This window comes from Aythya ferina (assembly GCF_964211825.1).
Source record: "Aythya ferina genome assembly, chromosome: 2".
NCBI lineage: Eukaryota > Metazoa > Chordata > Aves > Anseriformes > Anatidae > Aythya > Aythya ferina.
The window spans coordinates 50,232,883-50,255,241 of NC_140297.1; the positions used below are offsets into that span (position 1 = coordinate 50,232,883).

Below are 22,359 nucleotides of genomic sequence, written 5' to 3' on the forward strand. Positions count from 1 at the left end.
CGTTAGCCCCACATGAACAAAAACCACAGAGCTGCACAGAGTCTAAGCACTGAGCTGTGATGGCTACTGGCCAAGGCATGAAGTGTCCTTTGCTTTTTGAAGTGCCCTACAACATATTGGTAGACATTTAGTGACCACAGGATATGTCTAGACATACACTGCCATAGCTTGGAGATGTTCAGGTCTACTTTAAGTGAGAGTTCAATTACCAGAAGCAGTTTCTCTACAGTGGACAGAGATCTTAAGGAAGGTAAAATATCCTATAAAAAGTTTTGCATGGCCACAGATAAACTTATTTGGTACTTGATTGGCTTCTTCAAAGCCATTTCCTGATGGCACCTGGAATGCCAATCTAGCTACTGTCTCATACAAAAATAAAAAAATGAAAAAATTTAGTTGTCCATTCAGGAAAAAAAATAGGCATAAGACTACCTTCTGGTAATTTTCAGTAGAATTTGCCAGGATCTGACTAGATAGATCATCACAGTAAATGCATGTAAAAAATAGGGAAATACTTCTGTATTTTCAGCACAGACCTTTATCACAAGAAACTGCTGAAGCGCACACTGAATCTTTTCTCTTACATTCATCTGGAGCCAGATCATTTTATATGAATTAGCTGATTATTCAATACTACTCTCTGAAAATTTTCCCACATTAGTTCTAGGATGTGTGATAGATAGTTTATTGCAATTATCCTACCAGTCATAGATCAGCTATGCCAGATAATAGCACTGACCACATATATTTGTATTTGCCAGTTGTTTAATCATAATATTCCGTTCCCAGTGTGAACACCTGCTATTTCAAAATTGAAATTCACCTACTGAGAATATCGCATATTTTGCCTAAACTTCATGGTTCCACCAGTACTTCCATCAGTAAATTTATCTGGAATACATACAGACAAGAAACAATAAAATAGTTCCAGATAGAGCTAAAAATGTTTGTTTGTTTGTTGTTTTTGTGTTTTTGTTTTGTTTTGTTTTTGTAAGCAAGTGATATTTGCTTAATACCCACCCACATTTGATCATTAGAAGTTTAGAAAATATGTCTAAGAAAGTTAAAGGACTAAGACTGTATCTTAAGCACTGTGCTTTTGGATCACTGTAAACTGTGTGAGGAAGACTTCAGTCCTGGAGGAGAGCAGAAATGTGGAAATTAAGAGCAGAATGTTGATCTAAATGCAGCAAAATTATAACGAACGCTGGATAAAAAAAAAAAAAAATCTGCATTTGTAGAAGCTTTCTAAGGTTAATATTTCCAATAATATTTTGACTTACTAAATACTGTTTCCTACATTTCAGTTAGCCCTGGAGCTAAATGCTACTCACAGTTCAAAAGCAACTGCCATGATGCATATGCCAGCATAAAAGGGGTCAGGCCATAAGATCCTGTGTAGTACTGTAATTATTATAAGGATGTAAAAAGAAAAACAAAATTTGTATAGACAATTTGTAACTGTGTTAAAACAAACAAAACTTGAACACACAACTTACGGGAAAATACTAACACTTTATATAGCTTGCTCTACGTTCAACTTCCATTCTTGTTATTGTTCCCTCCTAATTTCCTGAAAGTGTAAAATAACATTCTTTTGACGTAACTATGGAATATTTAATTGCTACAAAACACATAATTTAACCTACATCACCAAAAATGTGACCACTGAATTGAGCCCCAAGTCTTCCAATAGATTCGTATGCCTTTTGTGCTATGACTTCGATTTGGATTCCAAAACTCAAATGTTGCGTTGTTCAGTAAACCTGCACATACTTCAGGAAGAGAAGTGTCTGAAGACACAAATACCTAACATAAATATCCTAATTCCCTTAAAAAGTCATACAGAAGCTACTGTTGTGTTGATGAAAACAGAACACTATGAAAGATGGTGCAAATGCCAGAAAACAAGCGAGTTGTGTGATCTGCCAGTTCCCCGTACAAATAAATATCTAAATCCTAATGTGTTTTACAAACCCAAGAAAAATCTGTGTGATGAAGAGGCCACATGGGGATCAGTCAGAGGTGCACAGACAACTGTTACCAGTCTACAAAGGGCCAGGAGCTGCTCAGTGAATTAATATGATACCCATATTAAAAATAAATAACCAATTATTTTTATTTTTTCTTAAGATTAAAAATTATACACTACCTAGGGAAAAACACACAGAAACATATTACAACAACTATTTAGTGAAACTTCTGACAAAGCATTTAACATTTGGTCTTGGGCAAGGGACTGGCCTCCTTTTGTTGGCTGCCCAGTTTTAAGCGGGTATTGTACATGTAAAACATTACAGGTTCAAAGTGGAAGAGCTCTTGTTTTTTCACCTGTGAGTGGTTTCAACTTAGACTTCAGCATTACTGTCAGGAAGTCAGTTTTTCCATGCTTGTTACTGTAAACAAAGATTGTATGGCAAATCTCCAAAAGTGATAGGTCAAGGACCAAACTGCAAGAGCGGTAGGCTGCTTCCAGAAACTGAAGACACAGCATCAAAGTGAGAATAACCATTTATTTAAACTGTGTTTGGTATTCTTGTTACTCAGTTGTTTGGGCAGCACAACAAACACATACAAATACACCTTGGAATACATATATATGATCTATATCTATCTGAAACGGTGAGTGAATGGGTAGGAAAAAAAGCCAGCATCATCCTGTATTAACATTGCCTCCCACTCAGTACTTTAATGGCTGCTTATATTTGTCAAACCTTGATCCAAGCTCTGCTTGGTTAAAATCTTTGTAAACTTACAGCAAACCAGCATTAAACACATCTAAGAAGAGTCCTTCTCCCCAGACAATAACATTTCTATTGATGTTTTCTTTGTAAAGCATTAGCACCTCCAAGAGCTGCAGCCCTAACTTAACATTTGAGGGACATGCATCTTGTTTATCAGTATTACTTTTTGCTTCTCCTCAAACATGAACTCAAATTTGCCAATGTTGTAACTTTTTTTTTTTTTTTTTGTAATCTGAAACTCCTTTAGAAAGCTAAGTATTTTTTTAGTGAACAGGATCCACACCTTTCTGCCTTTGTGTGAGGCTTGTGAGGCCTTCAACATTGCTTAACTATACACACTTTCTAACAGGCATTTTCCTCTCCAGGTTCCCAAGCTGAGGTGCTGCATTAGCAACTGAAGCTGATAGATGCTGTGCCATGTGGCAATATCATATAATGCATCCCAAACTGAATACCCTAAACTGGTGGAGACTCTGCACTACTGTATCTATACTTCAGCCTAGTATCTGTAAAACTGGCATAATACCAGCCATCCATCTCATGGGGATGTTACAAAGATTAATTAAATTGTCGATCAGTAAGATAATGCACACATCAGTTGATGACAAAACACATTTCTCTTTAGAGCTGAGATCTGAGAGTAAAGTATACTAAAAAAAAAAATAAATAACAAAAGCAGATATATTTAAGCTCACATAGTAAGCACTTGCTTACATTCTACTGGCTTCAGTACGACATAAGCACATACGCTAATGGTCTTTGCTGATAAAAACTTGTTTTCTGAATCAGGACTACAGTACCCAGAGTACAGATGTTATATTGGCTGAGAAACATAAAAAACTAAGATGCATATTTTTTGTGAAGTGCAGCTATGTTTAATAGTAAACAAATTGTAAGAAACTTTGAGGAGCTCTAAAATAATTATGGCCAAAAGGATGAATATTTTCTGGTCTTATGTTTAATATCAAGAAGACATTGGAAAATGTCTTCTGCACTCAATTTCCATTTAAAAGTTGATTCAATTCCTCTGACTCAGACATCTATAACTAGATTCAGCTTTGGAATATTTGTTTTCTCTCATCATTAACATTCTCATCCTGTTTCTAAGCATTTCAGAACATCATAAAACAAAACCTTCTGAATTACAAGCTAAATATGATATAGGAAAACATAATCCACCACTATATAAACCAGAATAGAAAAAAAAAAATGCTATTAATCAGATCTGAACCCAACAAACAGGCTCTGCTCTGTTAATATTGGTAAGTACTCCCATGTTAAATAGTAAACATTGCTAAAATACATTTTAACCAAGCTAACCTCTACTGCAGTTTTAACAATAAATTAAGTTGATTACTCACCCATGGTATCAGTCCACATACTTTCCTTATTGCTAATGAAGGCCAACCTTACAGATTTAGCACAGAAGAATTCATTCTATAAACATAAATTCTCTTTAGCTCTGTATATGACAAAATAACCTTCACCTGCAAGCTTATAACAGTGAGGTCTGTGACCGCTGCTAATTAACCTTCTGTTGATAAGCCTGAACAAGGCTTGTAGAGCATAGCATCTGTATAAACAACAGTGCAGGCGAGAAAGCTTTCAACATCCACAGACTCCTTGTGACAGCCTGGCCTCACTGAGCAATGGTAACCTCTGCTCTGCAGTGGTCAACCCCTAACAACACATGTACCAAAACCTAATTGTACTCATAATTTGATTGAAGATAATCATATAGTAAATTCCTGTAAGAATTCAATGAGAACAGTAAAGAGCACCTTTAGTGTGTCATTTGTTTTCTGCATTACTAGTGGCCGTAATTCTCTCATTGCCACAGGTCCTCAATTACAGCTTTCTACCTCCAAACTATAAAGGATGATATCCATGAAAGTAATTTTTATTCCTAAACTATCCCGTCATAATCCAGCTATCTTCACCACACTGCCTAAACAAAAACAAACATTATTTATGCATGTACTTTTCCAATGAAGCATATTTAAGCTACCTACTGCCTTTCCCCCTTAATCCAACAAAACACTTCTTCAGACTTAATTGTTGGATTTGAACTTCATGTATGGCAACATCTGCATACATGTAACACAAATGTCTTTCTGCTTATACTCAAACTGCCAAGCTGTTTTTGCACTACATTCAGCCTTGATTTCTTCTAAAAGAAAATATCAACCTGTTTCCAACTTGAGATAAAATGAAGGGACATTTTCCAGAACATTTTCCAAACATGAAACTCTTGTTGGAGGTGCTGGAAGGCAAGTACTAAGCCTCTCTCCATCATCTTTGAAAGGTCATGGAGAACAGGGAAGGTGCCTGAGGACTGGAAGAAAGCCTATGTCAGTCTGATCTTCAAAAAGGGCAACAAGGAGGACCCAAGAAACTACAGCACTGTCAGCCCCACCTCCACATCCCTGGAAAGGTGATGGAACTGCCCACCATGAATGTCATTTCTAAGCATGTGGAGAAAAAGAAGCTGATCAAGAGTAGTTAGCATGGATTCACCAAGAAGAAATCACGCTTAACTACTCTGATAGCCTTCTGTGATGGCTATCAGATGGCTGACTGGGTAGGTGAGAGGAGACCAGTGGATGTTGTCTTTCTTCACATCAGCAAGGCTTTTGACTATGTCTCCTACAACATCATAGACAAGCTCAGGGAGTGTGGGTTAGATGAGACAACAGTGAGGTGGATTGAAAACTAGTTGGATAGAGGGTTGTGCTCAGCAGTGCAGTCTACTTGGAGGCTTGTAGCTAGCAAAGTCTCCCAGGGGTCAGTACTGGGTCCAATCGTGTTCAACTTATTCATCAGTGACCTGGATGATGGAAAAGAGTGCACCCTCAGCAAGTTTGGTGACGACACAAAGCTGGGAGGATACGCCACAATTCAGAGGGAGCTGGACAGGCTGGAAAGCTGGGCTGAGAGGAATCTCATGAAGTTATACAAGGGCAAGTGCAGGGTCTTGCACATAGGGAGGAATAACCCCATTCACCAATACAGTCTGGGGGCTGTCCTGCTGGAGAGCAGACCTCTGCAGAGAGGGACCTGAGAGTCCTGGTGGAGGATGAGTTAACCATGTGTTGCAGTTTAAACAGGCAGGCAGCCCGCCAGCACCACACAGCCATCTATATGCTGCCTCCCCTGCCCCCCTAATTGGGATGGGGGAGAGAAATGAAAAGGTAAAGCTCATGGATTGAGATAAAGACAGTTTAAAAGGACAGAAATGGAAGGGAAAATGGTAAGGGAACATGGTAATTGCATATATATATATATATATATATGTGCACACACACACACAAAACAAGCAATGCACAATGCACTTGCTCACAACCTGATGACCAATGCCCAGCCAGTCCCCAGTCAGCAGCACCTTGCCCCAGACAGCTCCCCAAGTTTTGTTGCTCTTCATGACATAATAGATAATGTAATATCCCTTTGGCCAGTTTGGGCCAGCTCCTAGCTGTGTCCCCTCCCAGCTTCTTGTGCACCTCCAGCCTCCTTGTTGGCAGGGCCATATGAGAAGCTGAAAAGTCCTTGGCTCTGTATAAACACTGCTCTGCAATAACTAAAACATCAGTGTGTCATCAGCATTATTTTTTTCCTAAACCCAAAACACAACACAAAACAGCCCCTATGAACAAAAAATAACTATCCCAGCCAAAACAAGAATACCATGAGCCAGCAATGTGCCCTTGTGTCCAAGAAGGCCAATGGTATCCTGGTGTGCATTCAGAAGAATGTTGCCAGCAGTTTAGAGAGGTGATCCTTCCCCTCTGCTCAGCCCTGGCAAGCCCACCTGGAGTACTATGTCCAGGTCTGGGCTCCCCAGTACAAGAGGGACATGGAGCTATTGGAGTGAGTTCAGTGGAGGGCTACTAAGATGATTAGGGGACTAGAGCATCTCTCTTATGAGGAAAGGTCAAGGGATCTGAGCTTGTTTAGCATGGAGAAGAGAGGACTGAGAGGGGATCATATCAACATATATAAATATCTGAAGAGAGGGTGACAAGATGATAAGGCCAGACTCTTTTTGTAGTAGTCCAGTCGTAGAACAAAAAGCATCAGGCACAAACTGAAGCACAGGAAGTTCCATCTGAATATGAGGAAAAACTCTGCTGTGAAGGCACAGAGTGCTGGAATGCCCAGAGAGGCCGTGGAGTCTCTTTCTCTGGAGATACTCAAAACCCTCCTGGACGTGGTCCTGTGCAATGCACTCTAGGTGACCCTGTTTGAACAGGCAGGTTGGACTAGAGCTGATCTCCAGAGGTCCCTTCTAAACTCAGCTATTCTGTGATTCTGTACAGTAACAGCCTGATGGAAGACTCAATTGTCTCAAGATCAGTAACAATGACAGAGTCTTTCCTTTCCTAGAATTACTGTTTTGAAACAGGAATTCTAGGAATTTCACAGAATTACTTTTACCAAAAATAAATAAATAAACACATGGAGAGAATGGGTGACAAACTCACACGCACACAGCCTGCAACAGGCCATCCTGCAGATCAGTTCTCAGCTGGACCATGGTGTCTTAACGCCAGATCCTTATGTTGGGATAACCAGTTTAAAATTAGTACTTCAGTTGCTGAGTCCAACAACAAGCTGCAGCAACTTTTAAATACATACATGTACATACATATAAATATGAATGAAGGTTAACATGGATGTTTACCTGCTTCAATGTCCTTTAACTGACCAGAGAGACCTTTCCAGTTCCACAGAGTTCTACCTTCCTGTCCCAGTTTCTCATGCTCACCAAGGTTATTTTCCTAAGATGCCTGGGAATGCTGTACACACCCTTCTCCAGCAGAAGCTTCTCCAGCTGACAGAATGAAGTGACTTGTGACTACAGAAACACACACTAGTGCCCCACTTAATATCACATGCCAATAACTATATTAATTGCTAAAACCTGACAACCAGTCTTTTCATGTAGTAGTCCTTCAAGCCAAACAACATTCTTAATTAAATAGAAAATTTTATTCCTTTGGATTTCCATTTCATATTGAAAGGAAAAACAGCCCCGAGACAGAATAATGTCATCTACACCATCCTTTCTAAAATGCATTACAACATTGATTAGTAACTACAATTGGTAAGTACAACCCAGATAATAAATAGAAAAAAAAAATCTAAAAAATGAGATAACAGGGATATGAGGAAGCACAGTGCTGTGACTTGGATAAACACAAAAGATGAATATTGAACGTTTTAACAAAGAGTTAATTACACACTACTCTGTAAAGATGGATAGCTTCGTGCATAATATTGGACCCAGAAGTTAACATCTTTCATTGCCCACCTTGCAGAAGACCATGTAATTCTCACCAAAAACTTCTAGAAAGAATTTTGAAAGAGACAGAATTACAAATCCTGATGAAAATTTTCTTTCACAAGACATAGAAAATGGAAAACTAAACTGTCTTAACATTTATTTGAAAAAAAAAAAAAAAAAAAAAGTAAAACAAGAAATAATCTGATACATTTTTATAAATCATTTACTTCTGATCTGCAGCTACAGACAGTTTTATTCACTGACCACACAGTTGTCACATGGAAGGATAAAGGTTGACTAAGCACTCTGAATGTGCATTCACCCACATTTCCCATGTCCATGTTCCTTTTGATAAAGGCTTCTGAATTTGCTTAGTTTCTAACTGCATTTGAGGAATAGTCATCTTTTAGTGTTTGAACTCTCATATTATTGATTAAGCCCAAGATTAGCTACAATATAAAAAATTTAAGGGCATCAGTAAAACATGAGTATAACCCAAGGAATAGAAGTTTGCACAGTTCCAAAACAAGGAGGTAACCAGAGTGAGATAACAAAAAGTGACGTTAAAGACCACTGTTCCAGGAAAACCTAAAGAACAGGCATTCCTTGCTTGAAAAATAGAGCCAGGACACTACACACAGAGATAAAAATACCACATTGTATGTGTGAAACTGTGAAATCCTTCCATGACTGCATATTTCTACAGTTTGCATGTCTATGTCCTGTTCTGTTTCTCAAAAATTTGTATATCTTCATGAATAAAAAAAAAAAAAACAAATATGTTTGAGGGTAAAGTATAGTTCTTTCACTAGCATATTATCTTTATATATATATATATATATATATTTATTTTTTTTTTTTTAATTCTTTTTTTGAGGTTTGGCCAAAGTTCAGATATACTGAAATGTTTTGTGCCTGGTGGAAGTCAATTCTGCTGTCTACTCTGCTTCTTCCAGTTATGTCAACAGGGACTGATTTTTGTCCACAGTACTGTAGAAAATAACTACATCTACAAGCTATATACATGTATATCCTAAATGGTCATCTGTCATCAATTCACACCTATGTGTACATGTGAAATTTCTGCTATCTGGTAAATGTTTCTAAATGTTTCTCCATATTCATTTCAGGTTTTATAGTACATCCATTCAAAGGACTCTTTTTCAAGATCAGAAATCAATTGCAATTGTACATAGAGGAGGAAAGAAAACATGTTTAAATGAAAAGATTTTAGAAAGGGATACATGGATTCCTGCTGAATGAGAGGCAGTACAGTGTTCAGCTGTAATTTGAATCTATATTATATTTAATAAAACCACAGTGTGTTCTCTTGTCCTATTAAAACTGCATTCTACCTTACCAGGTCTGAATAATTTGTATAAAATTGATTGCTACAGTTCTTAGTAAGAGCTCTAATTGCATTCTTGGTATAACTTAAAATGATAACCTTATCTTAATTAGTAGCATGCTACAGAAATGCTTCTGCAAGCCACCAAGGATTAACCTGCATTTTTAAGCAGAAGCCTTGGGGCTTTTTTTTTTTTTTTTTTTTTTTTAATTTCATCTGAAACATATGAGCGAGTGCAAATTTATCATAAAGAAAAAATGGAAATAATCAAATTGAGAGAAAATAAACAACCCTGCTGCCACCTTCTCTGGTCAGTGCAAGTTTCTGTATGTAGGTCAATTTCCTCTACACATAGGCATGTACACATGTATGCAAGCTAATTGAGGTGCTCCTTTACTTGCAGTGCAAAGTATGTGCTTACATGAAATGTATGTTTCTTATAAATCCCCAGCAAATGGCATATTCATCGTGCCTCACAGAGAATCACCCATGCTGTGTAGGAACCTTGTGTAGGACAGGACAAATAGGCAGGGGCTAGGACAAAAGGAATCCTGCCCTTTGAGGACAGGGGGTAAAGCTTCATGTGGATGCATCACCCAGCTCCAGCAGGTGTGGTTGCAGAAAAAACTCTGCTGAATTAAACATAAAATTAAAACAATCAAAACCACCACCAACAACAAAAACACTCAAACATACCACCACTCCAAAAGAAAACTAACACAAAACATTCACACAATGTGCTCCAGAAAACCCACTAAGATCTCTGATGACAGAACCAGAGGTCCAGATCTGGTAATACAACTGCCTGCAGAGCTCATGGATGACCCGAGGCTGTCTAGCTGATGTGACTTCAAGAAGCATACACTTCAAGAATATGGCAAAGGACATATTCTTGAAGTACGTATACTTCAAATACATCTACTTGCCAAAAGCAATACTGAAACTGGCAGTTTTAACTTTTGAACAGTTGAACAAATGCTTTGAAGTTTTGTGACATTTCACCATCACCCATGTTACCACTTTACTCAGATTTTTTTTTTTTTTATGAGTCCATCGCAGTCTCTCTGAAGTAAATAAATAAACAAACAAGCCAGCAGTAATTTCCTTGTACTTGATTACTCTAGATCACACACCACAGGCATACAACTATAGCAAGCTATAGGCAATAAAACCCAACATTTGGGTGCTAACAATTTTTTTATTATTATTTTTTTTTTGTGTGACTGCATCTTTTCCAGATTAACTTTTATTCCTAACAACTTTGCACTAAGGAAACATTCTGCTTTTTAACCAGGTTCACTACTTATACTACAGGGCCCATAAGGCACAGACCACTCTGAAAACATCCACATGCACCTGCCTATCTACACACAGTATTGTGGGATGCTCCATGCTCTGCTGGGATGCTCCTAGGTGCCATTTATGAACACGCAATCAGTAAGGCGGAGTTTCAAAATTGCTATAGCGACTGTACTTAAAAATGGACACATGTAACACATTTGTATGTATGTGGGTATCCCTGTGCACATCCCTCCATGGTCCCCTGAAATTCTGTTTGAATCCCTTTCAAAATTAATAAGCTCTCCTATATGCCCCTTTTTGTCCCCCACCCTCCCCTTGGATGTAGCATTTTCTTCTTGGTAGCAATGTGTTTTCTTAAGGTAAACATGCATTCATCGACCATTTGTTACATGCTTTAAAAAGAATGGCCTCAAAGCAAGTCTGCACTGCTTTTTGTTCAGTACAGTTGACAGATGCCTACTGAAGATGTCTTGCATCATGATAGCTTTTTGATAGGAGACTTTGATTCTCATCTCAGCATTTTCTTTAACTTTTACTGATGGTATGAGTGGAAAGAGAGGAACTGAATGAAAATCATCAGTTATCCAAGACTGCCTGCTTAATGTTTCTGCTTATGGCAATGCACAAGCAGAACAATCAGCCTTGCCTCTGGTGTGATCCCAGACAGTCTGTTAGCTAGTCCTTATAAATCCATCCATCACCTCTATGAAAGTCACTGCCTTCCTTTTACCAAAGATAATGTATGTTATTGGGATTATACCACTGCACATGGAGTCATTAAAGAAAGATAGACCACAATTTATGACCAAGTCTGCGGACAGCAGGGCATTATTTTAACCATAAAATCACAATCTGCAAGGAGAGTGGCCAAACCAGAGGATCCATTAAAGACTTATAATTAGCATCAATCAATGTGACACTACTGTTGACATCTTTATTACTTTAAATACACTAATCAAATACTTCTGCATTCAGATAGAAAGATTGATAGGCAGACAGACACAGAGAACATCCCTACAGAGAGCAATTTTAAATTATCCATTCAAAAGGTAACAGAAAATAAGCATACCACCATAATTGCATGGAAATGCAGTGCACTGACTAAAACTGTTTTCAGTATAACTGTTTTCAGTATAGTGGACTTGGGATGGTCAAGCCTGCATAGGAGATACAACAAATCTGCCCTGAAAAAAAAAAAAAAAAAAAAATACCCACATGCCTCAGCCATGCAGTCAACTACTGATTTTCCTAACTGAACGAACAAACATCCTACAGACAAACTTTGCTTTAGGGCATTTTGTGTTAGAAAAATAAATAGCTCAGCAACTCTATAGCACCACTCCATTTTCCATCTCTACTTTTCCATACACAGGAATCTTGATGGAAGAATATCATGGTATTATTTGCATACTTACCATCGTGACTGTCAATATTATCTAATTGATCCACATGCAATTTCATACTGCACAGACACTAAAATGCATATGTTGTTATTATTGCTGTTCATATAAACATTTCAGTATTAATGAACAAGAAGCTGTTTCACTTCTCTACCATTTCCCAAGCCATATGCTAGTACCTCACTGAAAGCATTTTTGAGGAGCAGCTTCCTTTGTGGGGCATCAGCTTTGACGTTCCTGAGAAGGGAATGCTTCCCTTTTCCTGAAGTGGGAATCAAATACATGCATGCAAGTTCTTTTCAGAAAACATGCTTTGGAAGGTATTAAATGATGGTGCTCCCACATTAGATGAGGTTATAAGAATTCCTGCTTATTTTCCTTTTTTTTTTTTTTTTTTTTCCTTCTTCTTTTCAATAAGGGATTATAGCCAGGCATTTGAACAGTTTGCCCAGGGATGTGGTGGAGTCACCATTCCTGAAGGTGTTTAAGGAAATGTTGGACATGGTGCTTAGGGACATGGTTTAGTGGGTGATACTGGTTTGGATACTTGGATGGTTGGACCAGAGGATCTTGGAGGTCTTTTCCATCTTAATGATTCTATGATTTGATAATAATACTTTAAAAAATACTATTAGGCAGCAAAGAAGATTCATATTTACTCAGGTCCTATTTAGTTTTAATTCTGGAATACAGAAGTTGACTTTAAAAGGACATGCCCTGTTTCCTGTCCCCCTTAACCAATAAATAAATAAATAAATTGCTTTTACTTAAAAAAAAAAAAAAGTCTACCATATTTGTAACACAATAGGCCTTATGCTTTGCTTATCGTGAGTGCTTTCTTTCAGAGAGGTCACTGGCAACCTGCCAATCATTTCACCCATGCAATATGCATAAGGATTAGCAAACCTGTACGAGTGCACTAAAAAACAGCAAAATCTCTTCAGTAGCAGGGAGAGCAGGCAGGAGCTCTGAGCCACAGCAGCCTCGCCAAGCCAGGCCTCAGGTGCCCCAAAGTAGTTGAAGGCTCGGAAAATAGCTCAGTAAGTGATTTCACTCAGACATCTCAGCTCAGTCACAGGGAACAGTACTCTCCAGGACAATGTGAAAGCGTTACAGAGCACCAAGTAATGAGAAAAATGCAGTGATTTGTCTATTGAAAATCCAATTAGTTAAAGCCAATATTTATCAGATCACTCTCTTTAAAATATTTTACTTCAATTTTAAGTGAGTTACACTAATTTGGATTGGACTGTCCTTCTCTAATGAAACTGCCAGACCTTTCAGGTGCCTTAATTCATTTCCAAATACATTGGAGCCCTATAAAACAAGCACAAGACTGCTGAATCTATGTGGGGCTCCACTGCATTAAAACAAGCTAACCTAACAGAAGACAAAACTTAACAAAAGATTTTACGTGGGTAGGTGAGAGGTAAGAGGGAAGGATTCAGAATGAGGACCAAGAGGACACATCCAAAACTGGGCAGCAAGCCATGCGTCTGCCAGGACCTCCTCTGCTGGGAAAACAATTTCTGCATCAAAGTTCTGCCCAGCTCTCCACGTCCACTTGACATGTTCCCAGCTGTCACTGCTCCTTGTCTTTCTCTGACTCGGTGGCAACATAAATCCCGTAATCTAAGCAAAGGATTGTGAAAGAGCCTATGATTCAATTTTTTTTTTTTTTTTTTTTTTTTTTTTTTGAGGCTGACCTTATCATTTGTGAAGAACAGCACAAGCAAACAGATAGCCACAGAAATCTTAGTAGCTCTGAGTCAGCGGCGGGGCCCCGTCATATCAAAGCCTGTGATGTGTCTGTAAGAAACCAGCTGGCAGTAAACAGGAGTCACACGAAGGGGAAATGACAGCTGTCAGGGTGCAGCCGCTTCCTGCTCTGAGCATTAGGCCACTGCCAAAACAAAAACAATACTTAAATCTGTGCAAACATCCTCAGTGACAAAGGGGAAGGGTACAGCTCATAACAGTATTGTTCACAAATATCAAGCTCACTCAGCATCCAAGTTTAAAGGAGGTTGTATTTTCCATACAGATAAATTTACATAATAAAGAATATAAGCACTGGGTATTGTGCACTCATCACTATACACCAGGCTGCAAACCACTGTGTATACGGGTCCTCCAACTAATATTTGTGTGCATTAGACTTGGACATTGGGACGATAACCTATACAATAAAAACTTTGCAAATTATTTTGTTTAAATTTGAGAGAGAGGCCTAAATAGCCATGTGAGAAGCCTCAGGATTTAGAGAAAAAGGAACTTGAGAAGACTTGGGTAGGGAGTACAGTGGAACAGAAAATAGAAAATACTCAAAGGAAAGGTGGATATGTATAGAGAGCATATGAGGGTGGGAGAAAGAATAAAAGGGCAGAGAGAGCAAAATAGTCCTAGAAAGCAGGACAAGACTACTGGGAATCCCATATTACCTTCATGAGTTGCTCATTCGTTTTCTACTCATGATGACACTTGTGTACCTGAGCATACAGCTGTAGCTTTGCTGATTAACTTTTACTTTTTTTGCTTAACTTTCCTTGCCACCAAACATACTTATACCTTCCTTTGAAGCATGTGTGCAACTGAATGCAGACAGCCTGAAGGCGCTTTCCCTGGAAAAAGTAAAGCTTCCAGTGTTAACCTGGGTGAAATTCTGCACCTTGTCCATTCTTCTTTAGTGAGGACATTGAATCAATCCATCAGTCCTAGATTTTTTTTATCTCCTTACTTGACTACAGGAGGCTTTTGGATGTTTTTAAGTAAACAGTTCCACAGAAATGCAAGGCATTCATGTGACAGGCTTTCTAGTTAAACCTGTCTGCTTGCTGACCTGACAAATAGGGAAAACATACCAAAAAAAAAAAAAAAGTATCTCTTGCATGTCACCCTATTTCTTTCTCTCCTTCGCTCATTGCTGCCTTCCACCCTCCATGTCACTTACATTGCGATGCACATCATTACTGTTAGAGCAGTGTGAAAAATGTCTGCAGCTATAGCACAGGACTTTTACAGTCGTCTGAGCCAATGGTATTAATCATCAACTGGGATTTGAAAATCATAACCAGGAGACAGCCGTCGCGACAGCTCTGCATGGTAATGACAAAATATGCAGAGCAGAGTGGAAGAGAAGAACGCTCTCTCTGTCTTTTGGTCTCTGTGCAATTGAGAGGCATGGTAATAAGCATGTTCATTTCAGTGCTCTATATTTTAACAATAATTTTCTTGCTCCAATGGATTTTTTTTAATTGTATTTTTTTATATTCTTTAGAGTAACAATATTAATCAAGGCACTGCTACCTGGCACTGTCAAAGAAATAGCACATTCCGAATGAGCCTACCCATAACAGAGCCACTGGCAAATGCTTAAAGGTTTAACATGGGCCCTAAGATTACATATGCCTATGCATATGTACACACATTTATTTTTATATTTTTATATTCATGACCTAATAGCACAGACATACTGGATGAGAGCAACTATGCTTTTTACTTAAAGGTTTACATCAACATTTAATACAATACATTGAATAATACGACTCTCAATGAGATAAGCTTCCTTTGAATAACAAACAGACTACAAAGATTATGCTAACTGAAAAAGCAGATGCTGAGTTTTATCAATTTCGGTGATTGCAGCCAAGGTGAATTTTCAGCATGGCTTCTTTTGAGCCTATGTGTGTGCACAAATCACATATGCAAACTTCCACTTCAAACATGGGTGGAAAATCTTACAAAAGTTTTGTTAAAGTTTTAGCTCAGATGAAATTTCAGGTATGAGGGGCTGGCCCCTGGGCATGCCAGCAACCAGTGCTACCCTGAGTCTGCTGGAGCCCTGTCCCTGCCACTGCCTTTGTCTGGGCTAGCCCCAGCCCAGACGTAGTGACCTGAGAGAGTTCAGCGCCGGGAAGGCTCTGGCAGCCTCCTCCTGTCCTCGCTTTACCCTGTAGGCTTGCCAAACGATGATGACAGCCTTGCTAGCTTTGAACTGTCTGACAGAGCATGAGGGCTGACTTTAGCTGGCTCCTGCACAAGGCAGAGCAAGTCCTGCCCGTACCACAAAAATCCAGGGGAGCTCAGCTATGGACTTCAAGCTCCTTGGAGTGACTCCTCATACAACCAACTCAAGAAACAGCTTGTGGTTTCCTTTAAGAACCGTTAGAGAGAGCTTTACATAGTTTCATGTCTAGAACATAAAATGCCAGGATCTAAGACAAACCCAAAGTTAAATCACAGAATGCATTTGATATATTTGTCCATGGTTAAAACTTGCTAAATTAAACTTTCTCAGAAAACATGGCAAACACTGTGCAGCACAATACTGCTCAGATGAGACAACATATATGCCTCCAAGCAGAGCAAAACATACATCTTATAAATGAGCAGCCTCTTGAGAGATGCAAAAACTTTAATTCCATGTAGTTGTCCAAATGGTTGTTTCAACATGAGCTCTTTTATGGATTATTTCACACTTACAGGGGTCATAGTTCTGCTTACTGATTAGAGGCAAGGAGTCAACTTTTCTTCTTTTTTTTTTTTTTTTAACTTCTATTTCATTCCAGCTCTGCTTATTCCAGAGCAGCGTGCTTGGTTTTAGGAGCTGTGTCAATGATTTCTTGTATAAATTGTAACATGAGTTCTTTTTGCTGCATCATACTCTAATAAGTAGCTTGAAAAAAGCAAATGTATCTTATTGATTGAACATCACCAGTTCCAAGACCTTCACTGCTGGATAAAAATAAACTCCCAGACCTTACGCATCTTCATTTTAGCATCTGGAAAACATGTGCATTAGGAAGTTCTGACATATCCAAAAACAATACAGAAGCACTGCCAAGTTCTTTCACTGGCCTAGAGAAAAGGTCAGAAGGGCAATAAATAAATAAATAAATACTTAACAGTTAGCAAAAATGTAACTCTACAACTATCCCTTTTGCACAGCAACAAGTTCCAATAACTATCACCAATAAAGTATCTTATTATTTGCCATATAGATTTCTAAAATGGCAGTTGCATGCTCAGGCCACATAAAAAGAACTGAGGGCTAAATATGCTCCTAAGTAATGGGATGTTTTGCAAAACTCTCCCTGACACTCTGGCTACTTCTTTTCTGCAAGTGATAGAGAAGCCAACAGGGAGAGGTGCTATTCTAGACCCCATTCTCAACGGGAAGGAAGGGCTGGTGGGAAATGTGAAGCGCAGGGGCAGTCTTGGCTGCAGTGACCATGAAATGGTGCAGATAGGAACCTGAGGGCAGCAAGGAGGGAGCACAGAAAGCTCACTACCCTTGACTTGGGGAGAGCAGACTTGGGCCTCTTTAGGAATCTGCTTCATAGAGTACCATGGGACAGAGCCCTGGAGAGAAGAGGGGCCCAAGGAAGCTAGTTAATATTCAAGGATGACCTCCTCTAAACTCAGGAATATTGCCTCCCAAAAAAGAGGAAGTCAGGCAAAAATGCCAGAAGGCCTGCATGGATGAACAAGGAGCTCCTGGCCAAGCTCAAGCAGAAAAAGGAGGCCTACAGAGGGTGGATGCAGGACAGGTCACCTGGGAGGAATACAGAGAAGTTGTCCAAGCAGCCAGGGATCAAGTTAGGAAGGCTAAAACCCTTTCACAATTAAATTTTGCCTGAGACATCAAGGACAACAAGAAAGACTTCTATAGGTACGTCATGATAAAAGGATGACCAGGGAAATTGTGGGCCCTTTCCAGGAGGAAATGGGAGACCTGGTTACCTGGGATACGGAGTAGGTTGAGGTACTCAATGACTTTTTGCCTCAGCCTTCACCAGCAAAAGCTCTAGCCACATAGTCCAAGTCCCAGAAGGCAAAGGCAGGGACTGGGAGAATGAAGAACTGCCATCTGCAGGAGAAGATCAAGTCTGAGACCATCTAAGGAATGTCAAGGTGCACAAGTCCATGGGGCATGATGAGATGCGTCCACAGGTCCTGAGAGAATTGGCAGATGAAATTGTGTAGTGGATTTACATGGCAAGATTGTGGTAGCGGGAGATTGCAGGGATGGTCTTGGTGAGAAGAATCCAGAAGCTGCCCCATGTTAGATAAGGTCCAATTTCTTCCAGCTCCAAAGGGACCTGCTGGCCAGAGCCAGTAAGCGATGTTTGCACCTCTGTGAGAGCAGATTTAAGAAAGGGGCAAAAAAGGAAGAGAAAAAAAAAAAAAAAAAAAAAAAAAAAAAGGAAGAAAAAAAAAAAGCTGCACAACTGCAGCTGGGAGAGCGAGGAATGAGAAGCAGAGAAGCAGCCCTGCAGCCCCCAGGGTGAGTGCAGCAGAAGGGCACGAGGTGCTCCAGGCACACAGCACCAGTTCCCCTGCGGCCTGTGGAGAGGCCCTGGTGGAGCAGGCTGTCCCCCTGCAGCCCATGGGTCCCATATGGAGCAGATCTCCATGCTGCAGCTCCCCCATGGGTGGAGGAGCCCCTGGTGGAGCAGGTGGATGTGGCCTGGAGGAGGCTGCAGACCATGGAGAGCTCATGCAGGAGCAAGGGGCCTGGGGAGATCTGCTGCCCATGAGGGACCCATGCCGGAGCAGTTTGCTCCTGGGGGATGGACCCCGTGGTACAGACTTAGGCTGCATCAAAAGCATTACCAAGGGGTCATGGGGTCATGGGAAGTGATAGAAGTCCCCCTTTAATCTGGTTCCATGAGACCCCATCTGGAGTACTGTGTTCAGCTCTGGGGTCCCCAGTATAAGAAGGACATGGACCTATTAGAATAAGTCCAGAGGAGGGCCACAAAGATGATCAAAGGGCTGGAGCACCTCCTCTATGAGAGAGGCTGAAGGAGTTGGGGTTGTTCAGCCTGGAGAAGACAAGGCTCCAGGAAACCATTACAGCAGACTTCCAGTACCTAAACGAGGCCTACAGAAAAGGAGAGGGATGCTTTATCAGGGAGTGTAGTGACAGGACCAGGAGTAATGGCTTTAAATTAAAAGGGTAGATTTAGATAGTTATATTTTTTTTAGATAGATATATCTAATATAGGTTTTTATCTATAGGTTTTTAGATAGATATAGATTTTATTAGCTATAAGGAAGAAATTATTTACTCAGAGGGTGGTGAGGCACTGGAAGAGGTTGCCCAGAGAAGTTGTGGATGTCCCATCCTTGGAGATGTTCAAGGCCAGGTTGGATGGGGATTTGGGCAACCTGGTCTAGTGGAAGGTGTCCCCACCCATGGTGGTAAGATTGGAACTAGGTTATCTTTAAGGTCCCTTCCAACCCAATGCATTCTATGATTCGATAATTCTATGGAAAGACATATGCAGGGAGAAAAGGGCCTTTACTATGCCTAGATAAATGCACTGCCCACAGCTCCTCTGACAAGAGATGGACACCAGGTAATTAAGCCAGGCAATCACAGGGTCAAAATTCAAGCACTCACCTTGTTCTTCTCATGGACCAGAGGTAGGGTCTTGTCTCAGTCTTTTTACAAGCAGTTATTACATGGTCACAGACACAAAAGTGGTCTCATGTCTACCGCAGTTGTTCCATTAAGTGTCTGCGAGTAGAAATTTTGTACAGTCCAGTTCAGAAAAAGAAGTCGCATTCTGCATCCAGAGACATCAGCCTAAAACAGTTAAGGAAAGCAAATGTCCTCTTTTTGTCGCCATTTCTTACATTCCAGCTAGGAAAAAGAAATATTGAAAAACTGATATGTTGCCAGAAAGAGATTTGAAAACAACAACAAAACCATACCACTCCAAATTCAAGAGCCAGCATCTAACTCTGGCAGAAATCATCTTCCAAACACCTTTCTGCACCAGCTCTAAAAATTTACTTTACAAAAACAAGCCTTCTTCAAAAATGTCTTGCCTCAGTCAGCAGGTATCCTTTGCAGTTATTAACAAGCAGTTTTTACAGCAACATTTATACCACTGACCTTGGCCTGAGAAAGAATATAGACCATACCCATCCAAGTAGGCTATAAACTGTGCTAGCCAACTTTACAGATTTTAAATCCTATTAGAGTCCCTTAAAAAGTTTAAATCCCCTCTAAGGAATTTATCCCTATGAATGTACTTGAAGATATAAGGAGTTGTCTCTAAAAGCATTTGTTTCTGCAATCAGTCACCTTTTAAGTTCTCTACATATCAGTTTAGCAATGTGACATCCAAAGATGAGTAAACTCAAAATCCCAGAATTTTAGCAGTAATAAAGTTAGGAAATACAGTGGGTTTTGCCTGGTCAATATATCATTTTCTCAGTCCTATCAATCAATAACACATGAAGAATGCAATAGTCTGATCTGTTGACAGAGATTCTTTAGAATCCACTGTCTAGAGATGGTTGCAAGATTTCAACTGAAATCATATATAACATCACATAAATACCAAGAACATTATGCAAGTTCCAATGCTCAATGAGTTCAGGTAGTAAATTGATTTCAAAATTAAAAAAAAATAATAATAAAAAAAAATCTGTTTGGTGTCCTTATAGAAAGAAACTTGAGTTGCCCTGATTTTACTGGGGATTGGGGAGGAGAAGGAAGCCTCTGTGAAAGAATTCTCATGACATTTCACTAAGAGAGCAGAACTGAGCTTAATAAACTGCATTCACTTTAAGTTTGTTTGTTTGTTTTTCAAGAGCAAATAGCTTCAAATCTAATATAATAACCCAGCCCGCTACTGAACTCAGCAGTTCAGTAACTCAGTAGGCATATATGCACCTTATTAAGTGAAAGTCGTGGTTTAATTATGCCCAATTGGAGATTACTTAGTTTTAACATTTGACAGCTAACCCTCTTCTGTCAGCAGTACTCCAACAGACTTTCAGTAGCAGAAGATCTTTGTTTCTATTTTCTAAACATTCTGGATCATTAAGTAAATGTAAATTACATAACTGTAAGTAGTGGAAAGGAACAAAAAGTCAGTAACAGGATAAACATACATCAGAACAGAAATTAAATCTCACCAGCTCTATATACTTCAAACGTAAATAGACAGTGAGGAGATTATTCCAATAGCTGTAAGTATAAGCTTTCTGCTCTTGGACTCATGTTACAGTTATCATCATGGATACTGCTACTGTAATTATCTTGTATATAATGGAATTCATATGCTTGGACATATTTATTATTTCTTGATGAAACTCCTAAAGAAGGCAAAAGAGAAAATAACAGGGGGGTTGTATAACACACACAACTTATAAAGAGAAAATGGCGTGATAAGCTCATATACCAATTAAGCTACAAGATTACCAAACTTGCTAGCAATGCCTAGCTTGGAAATAATATCCTTAGCACCTCAGGTTGCTCTATTGACTTTTACAGTGTTGCTGGGGAAAAGAATTGAGGCAATTTTTCAGTTTTACCTGGTACAGATGTTACTTACATACAAGTCCTGTTACAAGTACATATTTTAGTACAAGTAATCAACTTGGAATGGTACTGCAGGAAAAGATAACATGGATCACCAGGGTCATCCGAGCTTCCAAATTGCTGGGACTTCTTGGGTTCGTCACAGGGTTAGTCTGAATTTCTGTTCTTCTGTGGCAATACCACTTAAAACCTCGTAGTTTGGATAATTAACATTTATTTACAATCAAAAATAATTATATTGATATGCATATTTTTTATTTATTTCTACTTATAGTAAGTGGTTTTCTGTTGTTTTTCTCTGAACAAAAAGCATTCCTGCATCAGTTCACCAAATAACTTCACTGCCACATTAGTGATTGAGTGCTGTGGGGCCTGTGGACCGTTCCAGCAGCAGTGTACTGCTATATCAGAATACAATTTGATAGTACATTACTTTACTCGAGGGATGGTAGAATTTCACATTGGAAAAAAAAAAAAAATGCAGGCTGCAAAAACAATCATTAGCACACTAGCAAGAGTCAGGGCAACAGGTCACTGTGTCCCAGCCCATTACTCTCTACCTTGGGAGCAGCTCTGTACTGAGAACTGTAATTTATCAGACAAAGGCATAGCAAGACACAATGGCAAGTAACATTACTAAAAATATTGAAACCACAAGTAAAACATAACACCTTAGCATGAAATACAATTCAACAAGTTACCAGAAAAACCCATCAACAGTTTCCAGATTACTTTGGTTGATAAATTATGAAATCCAGAAATCTCCTATGAGGTTTACTTTAATGTGGGAATTAATTACTTAAATATCTTGTATAGAAATAGGAGCCTTTCCAGAATGATCTTTTTAACTTAAAACACATATTAAACCATATGCAATACTTCTTTCTAATCTGTAGCTTTGATCAAAGATGAAATAGTGAGGCTGCTGCTCAGGTGGT

General features: G+C 39.3%; 1 protein-coding gene across 1 annotated transcript in view; it reads right to left on the reverse strand.

Moving 5' to 3' along the window:
- The window catches only part of LOC311431390 (uncharacterized protein), a 541,797-nt gene that overhangs the window by 292,340 nt on the left and 227,098 nt on the right, over nucleotides 1–22,359 (reverse strand). Inside the window, exons 9-10 of the transcript XR_014689389.1 lie at nucleotides 21,016–21,195; nucleotides 19,487–19,672 (exon numbers count right to left, since the gene is read on the reverse strand). The gene's annotated coding sequence lies outside the window, so the exon portion shown is untranslated. The remainder of the gene's footprint in view (nucleotides 1–19,486; nucleotides 19,673–21,015; nucleotides 21,196–22,359) is intronic.